The following is an 18515-nucleotide window of genomic DNA, read 5'->3' on the forward strand; positions in this document are numbered from 1 at the left end:
AAAATTATATCCTAAATATTATAACTATAACATACAATATGGCAAATCTGATACAAATTTAAAAAAAAAAATATGAAGCACGTTAATATAAGCTTAGTCTTTAACAGGCGCAGAGTGTCTAAAACTAGGCGTCGAAAACTACAAAGACTATTAGAAAAAATATCTATACAGTTATTGATATTTCCTGTCATTATATGAACGAGATAATCTATTAACATGTGCATTATGTGATGTCCACAACCGAGAAGTTGGAACAAAGAAAGTCCTTATTTTTCTAGTCCTACAAGGATTACAGTATAAAGAAAACCTGGACAACAGTTTAGTATGAATATGATGATTTACAACTTTATACATGTATATTAGATCAATTTTCGGCGTATTGCAAGTGAGTCTAGATTAAAATATTTTAATCTAGCTACATAACTATGCAGCTATTTTCTAAGTTTGAAACGTTTACGCAAAATTTTCAAAGAACGTTTCTAAACATTTTCCACGATACAAATGTGGTTTTGATAAAAAGGTTAACATGCTACGAACCAGAGATTTATATAAGATTACAACACTATGTTGGCATTTGAAAGGTTTTGACATTCGCTAGATAAAACCTATATCCGATTTGCTCTTTCAGCAGTAGTATCAATGTGTTCAATGAATGTTAGTTTTTTATCGACAATGACCTAAATCTCTAGTAAATTCTTTATGACTTAAAACTCAATTCGAAATGTGATAGGACAAATTTACGCTATTTATCTTATAAGTGAATATGGCAATATGGTGAACATGACATTTGTCAACATTTAGTTTCATTAAATTATTATGACATCAAGTACTGAGAGTAGAAAAGTCACGCTGTAGATTGAAACAGTCATTAATGTTTTCATTTGTTTTGTATAGTTTAAGATGATCTGCATAAAACAGATATCTACTATTGCAGGTAAAACATGATGAGACATCATTAATGAACAAAGCAAACAATAATCCTTTATACTCCAGATGGAACCAAATTTGCGTCAGAAAAAAAGCCGTTTGAATTGAATAAATTGGAATACTTCCAATTTGTTGGAACCTATAATAAATTCTATGTGCAGCAAGCATCAAGCGCAAGGACTATTTACTACTACTACTAATTTTACTTATGCTATTTTGCTATCAAGAATTAAGTGATTTCTTCCTAAATCTTATCTGTCGACGACAGTTCCCAAGACATTAGTGAATAAGTTTTATAATATTGTTTTGTATATATTTTTTCTTTTATTTGGGAAACAGTCTTAAACAAATATGACAATAAATATATGAAAACTTATAGACCTAGAGTTACACATTTTGTAACAGAAATTAAAAATTGTGTAGTGCAAAAAGCTAGTAACTAAAATACTTATATTGGACCGATTTATATAAACCGAAAAATGAATATAACAAGTTTACATAATTTGCCGACACAATCGATTAACTTGTGAAGGGTTCCACATACTACTACAGGTATGGATATAAATTGTTTTATGTACAAAAAGTTACCAAAAGATCATATTAATATCTTTAAATAAGATTTACAATGCGGCAGCATAATACAAAGAATAATGAAAACAAAGATTACAATCATTTTAAGGAATTAGTTATCAATATATAGGATTTACAATTAATATAATTACATGATATTACAATATACAATACAATACAAGATACAAAATGTTAAATGTTAGAAAAAGCTAGCAATAAAATTACTTACACGTTTTAATACATATAATAACGAAACATAATATGAAAGAAAGGTCATTTATCTAAATGCTTAGAACTTCACCAATACTGTTTTTAAATTAATTAAAGGATAGATGAAATATATAAAAATAAAGTGTTATAAATGTCCAAGGCACGTCGACAGAAACTGTTTTTAGTATAATTTGTTAATGACAAATTAGAGGTAAAGCTACGTTGAGATCGAAGAGCAATACGTAAGGATACTCGGATGTTAGATCTTGGCAGAACCCGTCGCAACGCCTTACTCCTTAAAATTAATATTAATTTTATTTAAATATTTAGTGTACATTCATTTGGTTTGCCATATTTAATTAGTTTAATATATAAACGTATCACAAAAACAGTGGAATATTAGGTAGTTATTAAGAATATAAACAAAGAATTTAAACATAACGGCAGACATCACGACGGAGACCCTGGTTTGAATTTTAAATTACAATAAAGGAACAAGGGAAGTAATTTTATTTGTATACTTTATCTCTTATTTCTATTATAATGCTTATGTAAATGATTGTCTATTTTAATATTATTATTAAGTATATAAGAATATTTAAGGTTACTAAGTGCCGCTTCGTTATCGTTGTATTTTGCGCAGACTCACAATAATTAATGTAAAAGTAACAAAGCCAGATTGTAGGGGTACTCTGTGTGTTATTCTTATTATACCAAGCTTATTATATTAATATTTGGACAGAAAAGTTCAATAACTATACAGTAATGTCATTTAGACTTTTTAACAGTAAGTGAAAAGGTGTCAAAGAAGTGAGCTAAGTGACCTTAAACCTGAAAATAATCCCCATAGTATCACCACTTAATTTTTATAGTTGACTGCACTTAGCAGTATCTACATATAATATTATATTAAATTTATAATAAAATAGGTAACACAATATGAATAAATTTGTAACATTAAGGAATAAAGCAACCAATACACTCAGTGAATCATTGAATTCATCGACTATATCTTCACATTCTGATTATTTATCTAAAAGTCTTCCCGACCTGTCAACGGGTAATGCATATGAGGTTACAGAATTGAAGGAGGAGGTGGAGAGCTTAAGAAATCAGTTGTCATCAGCTCATGGCGAAATTGAAAACCTACTCTTGGAAATAAACACACTAAAAAAGTTAGCTACACAAAAAAAAATATGATTACAAACCTTAAAAAAATTGTGATTGTCATCCTAAAAGTTCCACAAAAAAGGAACCAGATACAAATCACTGAACAGACATATATATGTCTGTTTTTGTGCTTCAGTGATTTATTTTAGTTATTATTATTTATACTTATTTCTGAAGATAAATTCAGAAAACCCATTCAATAATAATATAAACAATAGCTGCATCCACTTGGGGTTGCAAATTGAGAACGATATACAATTTAAGGAGAAAACCAAAATATTTAATAATATGAACAGAAACAGTGTGGTAAGAAAGGAACAAATTGAAATATGTACAAATCTGCAGCATCAACCTGCTACTCATCATGGGAAAGGCATGATTAACTTACAATAATTGGTACCCAACAGTACTCGATGCAACATACAAAATGCTCATTGACTTAACAAATGCTACACTTCACTTAAAAAAATGTAAAATAATTATTTTAAGTGTTATAAAAATACCCCTTTGAATGAACATATGCTTAACACTCTGTTACTAAATTTCTGTCAAAATAAACCAAATTTCTAATTTCTAATGACAGATGATTTAAAAACCTGTAGTAAAAACTATTATCTAAGCTCACTCTGTAAAAAAATAAATTTCATTGTTGACTATGACTTTTATGAAGGAAATTTTTTGCAACAAAAATCTTAAAGTGAAACATGAAAATAAAATGTTCAGCACATGTTAAAAAGGGCATTCCTACTAAAGGCACTATACCATAGTATTTTAAACCCACTAAATTATTAAAAGAAATTAAACTTCAAAGCGGACTGCTTTGAAGTTTTATTTCTTAGTTCTTATTAGATAACACAAACATAAAACCATGTGAGGAAACAATACCATATTATTTTAGAAAAATTAAAGCTTAAGGCCATGAGAGTCAAGGTTTTTAATGTGCTGTGAATCTACAGAGTCACACATAACCTACACATCTCTCTTTCACCAGAATATAGCAGGACGGAGGATTGCCTTGTCCTTGAGTTAGAAAGTTTGAAAATAAATAGAGGCGATAGTTATTTAGATTTTTGTAACCGCATACAACAAATAAGGAGTATTTTAATAGCCAAAATTAATGAAACTGTCGATGATGCAGCTGTTAGGTTATTTAAACAAAATATATACACGGATCTTTCTATGAAAATTTTCTTGTTTAATTTGCCGAAATATTTAGTAAGGTTAGTGCGATTGAAAAATGTCTCAACATTAGAAGACGCATTAAAAACTGTTCTAGAGGAACAATATTTTCAAGAAGTTTATGATCAAAAACAAACAAGGTCCACTCAAAGTAATCAAAACTTTCAACGGCGAAATATTCACCAATATAATTTTAATCAACAAGCATCGACAAGTACATACAACATTATGCATTTCAAACAGAAAATGGGAATAGGCCCCGTAATAACTTTTCTCCGCATAATTCATTACAATTAAGAAACAATAATAGGAACCAGAATAATCCTTTGAATCAAAATAATACATCCTATAATAATTATAATACATTGGAACAAGCTAGGCCGCAGTTCCCACATCGGCAAAATGCTGACAACGCTCGGCGCGGCTCGCAACACGTACAGCCAAAGCCGGCGACGGGATCAGGTTGCAATACCGATGTAACCATGAGAACAGCTAGTTCGAGACGTGTAAACTATACCGATTATAACGATAATGAAAATAATGTGTTACCAAGTACTTTTAATGATAATGAACAAGTAGGAAATTTTTACATAAGGGCCCCTACACACGAGAACGGATAAAATTAAATTGTAATATATTAAATCTCCCGCATATACGTATACCAGAAATTAATGCTATCTTTATGATTGATACTGGTAGTCGACGCTCGTTTATAATCCCAAAGTTAGCGAATCAATATTTTTGCGACTTCAAGCGAAACGAAAATTTTGTAGTAGTTAGTACTCATGCTAGCAGTAAGCATAATGAAGTAGTGTTTATACCTTTACCTAGATTATTTAAAAGTGATGAATGGCACAAATTTTATATTTACTGTGTTGATGATAGGTATGACGGCTTAATTGGTAGTGATTTACTGACCCAACTTCACGCAAATATCGATATGAAAAATAAAAAATTTTTTACAAAGGGCACTTGCATACCGATTATTTATAGTCTGCCAATACGTGAAATTTATGTATTACCTCCACGTAGCGAATTAAGGGTCAAACTTCCAGTAAATTTGTTACATGGTGAGGGCATATTAAACTTCACAGAATTTACTGAAGGTGTTAGAATGCCAACAGCTTTAGTAAACTGTATACATGGTTACGCGACAACTGTTATTCAAAATTCCAGATCCGAGCAAATGGAATTAACAGTTACTTCTTCTTTTAAAGTCGAACAGTACTCAGGAACGAATTTAGAATTTGATAGGGTAAATTTAAATTTTACTGATAAGTTTAATTATAACATAGATCAACTGTTAACAGATAATCTCTCAAAGTTAAGAGTAGATCATATGAATGAGGAGGAAAAGCAATCAGTAATTAATATTTGCAAAGAATTTAAAGATATTTTTTATTGTGAGGACGTACCTCTTTCTTTTACTAATGAGGTAAAGCACAAAATTAGGACTAAAAATGAAGATCCAATACATATTAAAGCCCATAGGTTACCGCCTACACAAACAGCAGAAATTAGGAACCAAGTAGAGAAAATGCTCAAAGATAACGTGATTCAAAAGTTTTTTTCACCTTGGAGTGCACCGGTTCATCTGGTACCCAAGAAAGTAGATAATTCAGGCATTAAGAAATGGAGGATGGTCATAGACTACAGACGCCTTAATGAAATAACTATTGACGATAAATACCCTCTTCCGAACAACAATGATCTTTTTGATATGTTAGGCAAGAGTACATATTTCACAACTTTAGATTTAGCGAGTGGATACCATCAAATAGAGGTGGAAAATGAGGATAAAGCCAAGACAGGATTTAGCACCCCTTTTGGTCACTACGAATTTAATAGAATGCCATTTGGCCTAAAAACCGCACCGGCTACATTCCAGCGAGCAATGGACAACGTTCTAAGGGGATTACAAGGTATCCATTGCCTCGTATACCTTGATGACGTAATAATCTTTGCTAAAAGTATTCAAGAGCATAACGAAAATCTTAGGGCTGTATTTGAAAGATTTCGCGAAACCAACTTAAAAGTGCAACTAGATAAATCTAATTTTTTACGTAAGGAAGTGTTATATTTAGGGCACACGATAACTAGCGAGGGCTTAAAACCTAATAATGATAAAATAGAAGCCGTATTAAAATATCCTATACCGAAAACCACAACGGAAATCAAAAGTTTTCTTGGCCTTATAGGATATTATAGGAAATTTATTAAAGACTTTGCGAAAATTACAAGGCCGCTAACCGTCTGTTTGAAAAAAGGTAAAAGTATCGATTTAAATGCTGATTATATAGAAAGCTATGAAACTTGTAAAAAACTTCTCACAAATGCTCCATTATTACAATTCCCAGATTTCAATAAGCCTTTTATTTTGACCACCGATGCATCAAACTATGCAATCGGGGCAGTACTTTCACAGGGCACTATAGGCTCAGACAAACCTGTGGCATATGCTAGCCGAACTTTGAGTGATACAGAGTCAAGGTATAGCACCATAGAGAAGGAACTTTTAGCAGTCATCTGGGCAGTAAAGCATTTCAGACCGTATTTGTGGGGTAAAAAGTTCCACATTTATACAGACCATAGGCCCTTAGCCTGGCTTTATTCACTTAACGAACCAAATAGTAAACTCACTAGATGGCGCCTTAGACTTGAGGAATATGATTTTGAAATTAATTATAAAAAAGGGTCACAGAACTCAAATGCAGATGCTTTATCTCGTGTAAAAATAAACAGCTTAAGAGCGGATAGTAATAATATCGTAGTTAGTTTAAATGGTAGACAAATTAGGGAAATAAAGGTTAATATGTTAGATAATGACAGCGAATCAATGCAAGTTAATATAGATGATAAAGAAACTACTAGAACTTTAGAAGATAAAAATGTAAGTGAAGTAACAATTTGCTTATCAGAATCGGACTCAGATAGGATCAGTATAGATAGAAAAGAGATTCCTGTCATAGACATATCGGAATCAGATGACAGAGCTACTGCTCACTCAATAACGAATAGGGAACATGAAGGCATACCAATTTTAAATGAAGCCATTGATACCAAACCTAGACAAATACTTATCTACATTTGGTATAAAAATGACATCAGTGTAAAAGACATTTCTAATAATAGCCAAAAAATAATTGAGGTTCACATGCCTTCTATTAATAATGAACATTTAGTTAAACAGTTTTTAAAAGAGTATATAGACTTTAAACAAAAGTATTTCATTTATTTCGAAGAGGAAAAATTTAGGAAAATCTTTAATAAAGTAGTAACAGCTTTATATAAAAAAGGCTCTCAAAATTTAATAGAATGTATAGAGAGAGTAGTTAATGTAACAAATGAAGAAGAGCAAAGAGAGATTGTTATTTAATATCATGAGGGCAAAACTGTTCATCGGGGTATACGAGAAACATTCACAAAGCTTAGAAGACACTATTGGTGGTCTAACATGAAAGTTATGATTTCTGCCATAATAAATGCATGCGAGCAGTGTAGGAAAATGAAATATGATAGAAAACCCATTAAGCCCCCAATACAACTCACTCAAACACAGTGTATGCCATTTGAAGAAGTTTTTATGGATCTTTTGTATATAGAAAATAATTATTATTTAACTATAGTGGACGCGTTTAGTAAGATAGCGCAAGCATTTAATGTACCCAATAGAAGTACGTCGGAAATTGTTAAAGCATTAATTAAGTACTTTAGTATCTATGGAGTCCCAAAAAAGATAAATACCGACCCCGGCACTGAATTCAATAATAATCTAATTAAAGAATTACTGAACTTGTACAAAATTGAAATGCATGTAGGGACACAAAACAACCCAAATTCAATGGGTATTGTTGAACGTTTTCATTCGACAATTCTTGAAATTTATAGTTTAGCAAAATATGAAAAAAGCGACCAAGATCCAGCATCAGTAATGACATATGCTATTATGGCATATAACAACACTATTCATAGCGTAACGAATTTCACACCTTTTGAAATAGTATTTGGACATACAGAATCAGGAAATGCGTTTGATATAGATAGAGATAAAAAATTATTACAGAAATTAGTTCAGGATCATAGGAAAAGACTAAAGGTATTATATGAATATGTAAGCGAAAAGATTATAGAGAATAAAAGTAAAGTGGTAGAGAAAAAAGGCGGTGAAAAGCCTCCAGAGATACAGGAAGGAAACGAAGTTTTCATGAAAACAAATAGGAATCGAAAAGGCAAGGAAATGCCACGGTACGAAAAAGCCAAAGTTATAGGGAAAATTGATAGGAATATTGTACCGGTAAAATAAGGGAAAAGGAATACAAAAGTAGCAATAAAAAACGTAAAACGCCCTCCACAGGTGGTGGCAAGCAGCCTTGACGCTTCTGGTCCTACTGGAATCAGCAAGCAGCGTAAACCTGTAAGATATGAATCAGAATCCGGGAATAGCGCCGTTACGGATAAGTACAGCAGTGATTCAGAATAGCCAGTGGACTATTTTTAAGACGTTAGATTAAGAAACTTTAGCTAAATACTTAGAAACTAATATAAAGCAGAATTTTAGATTAAAAGATATGATTTACTCGCAAAATGAGTATCATAATGAACTTGTAGCATTAGCTTCACAGATTGAATCTTTTATGCAACTTACAAAAGATAGATTTAAACAAATTATGCCCAGTAAAAGGCTAAAAAGAGGCTTAATAAACCCGTTAGGTTCTATTATTAAATTAATTTCAGGCAATTTAGACAATGATGATGCTATTAGATATAATTCCGAGATTACTCATCTCAAGGACAGAGAACATTCGGTAGAAAGAAAAGTGTCACTTATGCAAAAGGCTTTCGATAAGCTTGTTAATGTTTCAGATGATTTAAAACATAACTTACTTCGACTGAATATTAAAACTTCGCAGCTACGAACATTGCAGTATAATCAGTCAACAATACATAATATAGTCAGTCAAATGAATACTCTTTATCAAATCTCAAATAACTTTCGAACTATCTATACTGTAATACAAGAGATAGAAACAGCAATAGCCTTTAGTAAAATATATATACTTCACCAATCTATAATCAATTCTACAGAATTATTTAATATATTATTAGAAATAGAAAAATATCATAGATTAGTGTATACTGTAGGTAAAGACAACCTAATGAAATTAGAAAGTACTATAGTTCTTAAATCGTATTCTGATAATAATAAGTTAGTTTTTGTGTTGGAAGTTCCCCTGTTAGACACGATCACATATAATTACTACAAAATTATCCCGATACCTATATATAATCCTATTTCTTTAAAAACATCTGTTATAATTCCCGAGTATCCTTACCTCATAGTGAATGGATTGAAATACAGACCCGTGTCAACTCCATGCCAGCAAATAGAGAATGATCGAGTACGAGTTGTAAGGAAGATAACATCGTGCAATATGCTGACACTACGTGCATAGAACAAATAATGCTTCTTAAAAACTATTCTTCATGTCATAAGAATGTTGTACAAATAGAGGACCTTAGAAGTCACCTAGTAGCAAATAGAATATGGTTACTTTTCACAAAGAAAAACGTAATTCTTACTGAGACCTGCAAAGAGGAAGCCAGGAAATACAACCTAAAAGGAACATTTTTGGTAATTCCCAATGAAAGCTGTGAAACACAAATCGGCGACAGAATTATCAGTAAAGTAGCTGAAACAAGGACACCCGAGGTGAAATTGCTGCTAAATCCTGTAACGATGCCAGAGCTGCAACAAGAAATCAGAATAGAAGACAGCCAGGTCGACCTTCGCGGTGTAGACCTTAACGATATCAAAGATATTCTCAATAGTGCAAAATACAATAGTGAAAGTGGTGATAAAAATAAAATTTCAGTGACCCAGGATATAAGTGTATGGACAATAAGTATCATAGTAATAATGTTTGTGTTTTTAATAGCCTTTGTAATTGTTAAATTAAAGTTGTTTAAGAAAATCCTTCAGATACGTCGAAATCATCTGGAACCAAAAGATTCGTCTCCAGCTGATTTCTCTCTTAAGGGGGGAGGAGTTAAGGGTGCTAACCCTATAGATTTATGCTTTGTCAGCCAAAGTAGAGCATAGCAACAAGTCGTAGGTACATTTACTTTACACGTGTAGAACCTTCTGGAAACAATATTGCTGATGTACCAAATTACTTTCCCACAGAAATTATTGCTGATGTACCAAATTACTTTCCCACAGAAATATGACTCTCTTTGTTAGAATAAGCTATATAATGTAAGTTTCCGTAAAATTAAGTATTCTGTGTTTAGTCTTAGCTCCGTAAACATTGTAAATCGGGTTTATTGAATAAAGTTATTTTTTTTATAAAGTAACCATTCAGTTATTCCTTGACTCGTTCAATACGCATTCCAAAAAGGAAAAAGTACTACAAGTGCTACATTTTGTTTAGTGAATCATATTTTAAAATATATTGACAATGAAAAAAGAGTTAAGTACAGGCGTATTTTTTGGCATGACCAAAGCATTTAACAATGTTTTTTATTGTTTTTTTTTATATGAGACAAACTATGGGGGCAAACGGGCAAGAGACTCACGGGATGGGGAGAGGTGAGGCAACTGCCCATGGACATCCGCAACAACACGTGTGTCAAGAAATGTGTTGCCGGCCTTTAAGGTGGGAGGGAGTATGCGAGTATAGTTCGAGAAGAAAGAGGCAAGAAATTTCGAACAAAACGCGTGGTTGTGGAATGCCAGACTTCTACGTGATGCGGATGGTACTTTGCACCTTATGTCCGGTTGTGGAATTCTGCCGCTGGAGTCAACCCGAACAGCTCCCCTGAGCACTCCTCGTGATAAATGCGGTAGAATATGCAGAGAGAATCCACATCTCTACGCAATGCTAAAGAGTCAAGCCGATCGGAGATGACTTGATCGTCGTTGATTCGAGCCGCTCTTCGTTGTATGCGGTCAAATGGAAGAAACTGGCACTGGGGAGCACCCGCCCAGAGGTGAGAACAGTACTCCATGTGAGGCCGAATTTGCGCCTTATAAAGTTGCAGGCGGTGGCTTTTAGTGAAGTACTGTCTCGCCACGGACCACCGCCGGTGTAGGCAGCACACCCTGTGCTGTTGTCTGCATAGCAATAAATATTGCTGATTAGCAGCATATCATTGATATGCAGAAGAAACAGTGTAGGGGATAGCACGCATCCTTGCGGGACACCAGCGTTTATGGGCTTTAAGTTGGAGCATGCACCGTTGATAACAACCTTGATGCTCCGATCGGTCAAAAAGCTAGCTACCCATTTGCACAACTTCTCGGGAAGCCTATAGGATGTCAGTTTCGCTATAAGCGCCTTATGCCACACCCGATCGAAGGCCTTCGCTATGTGCAAACTCACCGCCAACGCCTCTCCCTTCGACTCAACCGCTTGCGCCCATTTATGGGTGAGGTATGCAAGAAGATCACCAGCTGACCACCGTACTGGCAGTCGCTGATCAGCTGGTGCCCCTCTGGGTATCCCAAGAGCTGGCGGTTGATGATTGACTCCATTGCTTTGGAGAAAAAGTTTTACTATGTTGACCACGATATATTGTTAAATAAATGTTATCAGTATGGTTTAAGGGGAATTGCTTTGAACTAGCTACAAACTTATATAAACAATAGAAAACAATGTGTTCATATAAAAAACTCTGCACAATATTGTAATATAATGGTGTACAAATTCAGGTGTACCACAGGGCAGCATTCTAGGGCCCTTGCTGTTTCTTCTATATATACTAGTCAAAACAAAATAAGGGCCACTTGATTTTTTTGGCCTCGCTAGCGATAATTTATTTTTTATGCATTCTCAAGTAGCTGATACTTTATTGTGGTGTTACCTTATTTGTTTACACACTTTTTTTGAGCATTCCACCCGCATAATTGTTTGAAGTGGGTAGTTTTAGATAATTTATTGCAACCACTTGATTTTACCCGATTTTAAGACGGATTTCAAGTCAGTCAAATTGACGATTCTCTCAAGAACACTGTAAGTTTCGTTTGACTAGTGGCTGAATTAACATTTTAAAAAAGTTATGCCGAGAATTCGAAGTCATATGGACTTGCCAACCGTAACTAGGGCCGTAACATTGCTTCAAGAAGGCCATTCGCAGCGTTCTGTGCCGTTGCAGCTAGGTTTTTCCCGGCGAGCGATCCAGAATGCTTGAAATCGTTTTCAAGAGACTGGGAGACTAACTAAATCGTTAATTATCTAAACTAGAAATCGTTTACACGAAGACCAGCAGTTCTCCAGGAGACGTGTAGTGCGGATACCATTAACAAGTGCACATCGTGCAAACCGATTATCATTCGCAAGGCAGCATCTGGCGTGGGATATGAATGATTGGAGGACTGTATTGTTTACGGATGAGTGCAAAGTTAAATTTTTTAGTGATGACCGTCGCATTAGGGTCTGGAGGCGTGAAGGTGAGCGATTTTCGGATGCTTGCATCCATGAAAGTGACAGATTTGGGGGCCCCAATGTTATGGTATGGGGAGGAATCTCTATGTCAGGCAGAACCGAGCTGGTAATTCTAAACGAAGGCACAATAACAGCTCAACGTTACATCGAGGAGGTCATAAGACCCCATGTGGTCTGATATGCACATAGAATCGGCGCAAGATTCCATCTGATGCACGATAATGCTCGCGCTCATACAGCTAGGGCCACCAGAGAAGCCCTAGAGGAGGCTGGTATACAGATGTTGGCCTGGCCTGCAAACAGTCCGGATCTAAATCCCATTAAACACATGTGGGATTTACTGAAATGCAGTGTTCAAAGCACAAACCAACCCGTGCACAATGAAAGACAGCTAATAAATGTTCTGAAATCAAGCCTGGAACAAATTCCTCAAGAAACAGTGGTTCACCTGGTGGAGAATATACCTTCTAGGCTTCAAGAGTGCATTAGTAATCGAGGACGGCATACTAGATATTGAGGAAAGTCATAAATCAAGAAACATTTTATGTTTGTTTTTTTTTCAGAATTTTTTTCCTCACTAATTATTTTTGCAAAAATGTCAATTTTTAGAAAAAGTGGAGCAAATTTCTTTTTTTAATGGAATGCATCATTATTTTATGCTGTCTACAATAAAAAATCAATCAATTTATCCAACTGAAACATTGATCAACCTTTAAACCTCAAGAATTTATGAGAATACTGTAAAAACGTGGTGGCCTTTATTTTGTTTTGACTAGTATATAAATGATTTACAAAATTCTACATCACGAAAATGCATACTTTTTGCGGACGACGTTTCTCTTCCAATACCTAACCTTAACCCATCCATAAATAATGACAAAATTGTAAAAGATGAAATATTAACAATTATAAATTGGATGGAGAGAAACAAACTCAGTTTAAATATTGAAAAGACCAAAATAATTCAATTTAGTAACAAGAACACGAATCATAATATGTTTAAGAGTATAAGTTATCAAGGTAAATCAATTGAAGAAGTGCCTACTATAAAATTTCTTGGTATAAAATTTAGACAGGAAGGCTCATATAGAACCACTAGTTAAAAGGATACATAAATTTGTCTTTGCTCTTAGGCGAACCAGAAATACTATATCAAAAGAAGCTGCAATCATTGCCTATTGCTATATAGCCAATATAGTATCTATAATTAGGTATGGTATCTTGCTATGGGGTAACTCCACAAACGTAAACAAAATATTACTGGCTCATAAGAGATGTATAAATGCTGTGGCTGGTATAGGGCCCTTCGATAGTTTCAGACCTCTATTTTTAAAATTAAACATACTGACTGTTATCGAAATTTACGTACTAGAGGCTTGCTTATTTGTTAAGAAAAATTCAAATCTATTTACTCGGCTGGGCAACTGTTCTTTGTTTCCATCGCGTGATCCTACGAGACTTCTGAAAGAGAAAACTGTAATGCTATGTGTGTAGAAATATTTAATAAATTACCGAAAGAAATAAGAATAAATGAATATTATCAATCGAAATGGTAACTGGCACCAATACTATTTTTACCAATAATATTATATTTTGTTGCGATTATTTTTACTACATTATCTCTTAGCATTTCAATTTTTATACTAAATGTGTATTGTAGGGTCTTTTAGTAGACTTTACTTTGATTAAATTAAATGTAGCAGTAATTATTGATTGTGTTAGGTTTATAATATTATGAAGTGAAACCAGAAAAATATTTGCATGTCTGTCAAGACGAAACATGATCCTGCTCTTAAATTTGTAAGAACTTTACTTCTGAATGTTTCTGGCAAATAAAGAACTTTGACTTTGACTTGACTTTGTTAATTTTAGAAAGGAGGCAAGAAGAGTCGATGATACCATTTATTACTTTGTAAAGGTATGTCATATCAAAATAAACCCTTCTCTCTTTAAGTGGAGCAATACCGAAACGATTGGTAAACTGTAAAGAAGTTTCCAGTACGATACTCAAGGTTTTTTAAAAATTTATTCTGTACTTTTTGAATACGGTCTTTTATATATGAGTATTGTAGCAAGGATTCTAAATAACCGACCCAAATTCCAAAATACTACGCACGAAAGAAAAATAAAGAATCTTAAAGGTCTTTTTATTTTTCTTTCATTACGCAAGGGGCGAGAAACTATCAATATAAAACCTAGTTGTTTGAAGGCTTTGTTAAAAATAAGGTCAATATGCAAGTTGAAGTTTAATTTGGAGTCTTAGAAAATGCCAAGGTAACGGATATGATCTACACGATTTATATGTTTTCTACCCAAGGTGTAAGTATGCGACACTGGAGAGTTTTACACTTAAATGAAATAGTATAACATTTGTCAGTGTTCACGATCAATTTATTTTATTCGTAGTACCGATAAAATTTATCTAGATCCGACTGCAAAGACAAAAAGTCTTGTACATCAGTTATCTTTTTAAAAATGTTAGTATCGTCAGCGTATAAAAGATGTTTAGAATTTGTTAAAACCATTTCCACGTCACACAGATACAAGGTGAAAAGTATGCGACCCAAATGTGATCCTTGTGGAACACCAGAAGTCGCGTAACTAAACCCTGCGGTTACTCTTTTTTTTTTATGGAATAGGAGGACAAACGAGCGTACGGGTCACCTGGTGTTAAGTGATCACCGCCGCCCACACTCTCCTGCAACACCAGAGGAATCACAAGAGCGTTGCCGGCCTTTAAAGAAGGTGTACGCGCTTTTCTTGAAGGTACCCATGTCGTATCGTCCCGGAAACACCGCACAAGGAAGCTCATTCCACAGCTTCGTAGTGCGAGGAAGAAAGCTCCTTGAAAACCGCACTGTGGAGGATCGCCACACATCCAGATGGTGGGGATGACATCGTAACTTGTGGCGTGTCGTGCGAAGGTGAAATTCAGCGGCAGGAATCAGGTTGAACATTTCTTCAGAACACTTCCCGTGATAAATGCGGTAGAAGACACACAATGAAGCGACGTCTCTACGCAACGCCAAGTGATCCAGCCGTCCACAGAGCGCTAGGTCCCCAACAATTTGAGCTGCTCTGCGTTGCACGCGGTCAAATGGATCGAGCTGATACTGGGGTGCGCCAGACTAGAGATGACAGCAATACTCCATCTGATGCCGGACCTGCGCTTTGTAGAGCGCTAGAATGTGGGCCGGCTTGAAGTATTGCCGTGCTCTATTTATGACACCCAGTTTCTTCGAAGCCAATTTGGCTTTGCCCTCCAGATGGCCACGGAAGTGGCAATCGCTCGAGATTTCGAGACTCAGTATTCCGATACTAGGCGAGGCTTTAAGGGAAGTGTTCTCGAAGAGCGGTGATACGGCAAATTTTTTAGTGGTACGCGCAGACTTGAGTCTTCTGGGGGTTATATTCGACAAGGTTCAACTTACCCCATTCCACGACCTTCTCGAGAGGGGACTCGATAGAAGACACAAGTTTCTCCCGGCACTGCTCGACGTTTTCCCGAGAGAGACCTGCATGGCCCGTGTATACGGCATCACCAGTGCTGTCGTCTGCATATCAATGCATCTTGGCGCTGTCCAACATATCATTGATATGCAGAAGAAACAGCGTGGGAGATAGCACACAGCCTTGGGGCACTCCAGCGCTCACGGGCTTGGGATTCGAGCAATAACCGTCGACAACGACCTGTATGCTGCGCCCATTGAGGAAGCTGGAGGTCCACTTGCATAAGCTCTCGGAAAGCCCAAATGATGGAAGTTTTGCGAGGAGCGCCTTGTGCCATACACGATCAAAGGCCTTCGCTATATCCAGCCCAACTGCCAGGCCTTCCCCTTGCTTTCAATAGCCGCCGCCCATCTATGTGTTAGGTATACCAGAAGATCGCCAGTCGACCGACCATGGCGAAAGCCGTACTGCCGGTCGTTGATCAACTGGTGACCCTCAAGATATACCAAGAGCTGGCGGTTAATTATGCTCTCCATGATTTTGGAGAGTAGGGAGGTAATAGCAATAGGCCTGTAGTTTTCCGGATCCGAACTGTCTCCTTTTATTGGGATCGGATAGACAAGGGCTGACTTCCATGAATCAGGGACTACGCCTTTTGAATAAGAGTGTCGGATTAAACGCGTTAGCACCGGCGTCAATTCAGGGGCACACGTTCTAAGCACGATTGGAGAAATGCCATCCGGCCCGCTCGACTTCCTGACGTCCAACGAAAACAGAGCTCGCCTAACAGTCTTCTGTCGGAACTGTACTTCAGGCGTGGAGCTCTAACACCGCAGGATCGTCGGCGGTGTTTTTCCGTTGTCGTCAAGAGTCGAGTTGGAGGCAAACAGAGTGCATCGGAGATCGGCTTTCTCTTTTGCCGTATGGGCCAGGGTGTCATTCCTCATGTGCAACGGCGGCATGGACGGCTGGTTGAAGTTACCAAGAGCAGCTTTCGACAACGACCAGAACTTGCGTGTTCCGGTCGGGTAGCTGGAAAGCTGCTCGCCAATTTTGACGACGTGCTTGGATTTCGCACGGGCGATTTGCCGCTTAAAAAATCTGGAGGCCCGGTTATATTTCCTCTTCAGAACTTTGCAATTCGGATTCTTTGAGCCCAGCGCCGCAACCCAAGTTCGATACGCCTGTTTTTTGCAGTCAGATGCTGCTTTAACTGACGCATCGAACCAGGGCTGTGATCTGCCACCGATCGGTACTACAGAGTTTGGTATAAAAATATCCATGCCCTGCAGTATCACATCGGCTACTGCAACGGCGCAGGCGCTAGGATCATCCGAAGGGAAACAAACCCTGTCCCAAGGGTAGGATGCAAAAAAGGAACGCATCTTATCCCAATCTGCTGACTTGTAGTGCCAAACGCGGCGGGTCGCTGGTGGTCTGCGACGTTGGCGTCGGATAGGTACTACACTGCTGACCAGGCAATGGTCGGACGTTCCGAGAGGGGCGTCGACACAGACGTGGTAACCATCGGGATGTGTAGTCAGCAGAAGATCTAATAAGGACGGCATGTGGCTATCCACATCCGGGAACCGCGTTGGCGACTCAACCAATTGGGACAGAACATACGCCAATGCAAAATTATGCACAGATCGCCCTGCGTAGTCTGTAGTACGTGATCCAAGCCATTCGGCATTGTGCCCGTTGAAATCACCCAAGACTTCGATTTCAGCGGAGGGGATCTGAGCAAGCACGTCATCAAATGCCGCTTGAACGCAGCCCATGAGGTGATCCGTTTCTGCGTTACCACTATGGGACCTGTAGATACACGCATAGATGCGGACGCGGTCCTCTAAATCTACGCGGAGCCAGAGAGTAGACAGGCCCCTACCCTCAAAACTGCCGAGACGGCGACAGCAGATATTCTCCCTAACGTACACACATACCGCCGCATGAGGCATGAAATTATGCTCAATTTTGTACACGGGGTACGTTAAATATGACGTATCGCTAGGTCGAGATATCTGCGTCTCCGTAAGGAAACACAAGGCCGGCTGTGTCGTCTCAAGGTGGTGGTGGACGGCGTTTAAGTTGGAGTAAATTCCCCGGATGTTACAAAAGTCCACGATAAGCGTGGAGCGGGGTGCCGTGGTGTTGCTGCCCTTTTTGTCCTTCGACATACGCAGTACTGTGGGAGGGATTCTCCGGCTCTACAAGATCCGGTACTCCTTTCAAAGCCTGAGAACGATTGCTTATGTAATACTTTAGCCATCTATACAGATTACCGCGTTTTAATAACTTATTTAAAAGCATATTGTGGCTTATCTTGTCCAATAGTTTTGGGAAAGTCGGTGTACACAGCGTACACCTGATAGCCTTCATCCATAGATTTCACAATATAATCAGTATAAGCAAGAAGATTGGATTTAACTGAGCGACCTCTCATAAAACCATGCTGATGTTGAATGAATGAATGAATGAATGAATGAAAACTTTATTAATAGCAAACACAAACCACACAGAATAATAAAAGTAAAAAAGAACTTACAAAGGTAAAAAAAAAATTAA

General features: G+C 36.7%; 1 protein-coding gene across 1 annotated transcript in view; it reads right to left on the minus strand.

Moving 5' to 3' along the window:
- LOC126978082 (hemicentin-1-like) overlaps positions 1 to 18515 on the minus strand; it is a 91752-nt gene that overhangs the window by 41444 nt on the left and 31793 nt on the right. The window lies entirely within an intron of this gene.

Source organism: Leptidea sinapis, chromosome 47 (genome assembly GCF_905404315.1).
Source record: "Leptidea sinapis chromosome 47, ilLepSina1.1, whole genome shotgun sequence".
NCBI lineage: Eukaryota > Metazoa > Arthropoda > Insecta > Lepidoptera > Pieridae > Leptidea > Leptidea sinapis.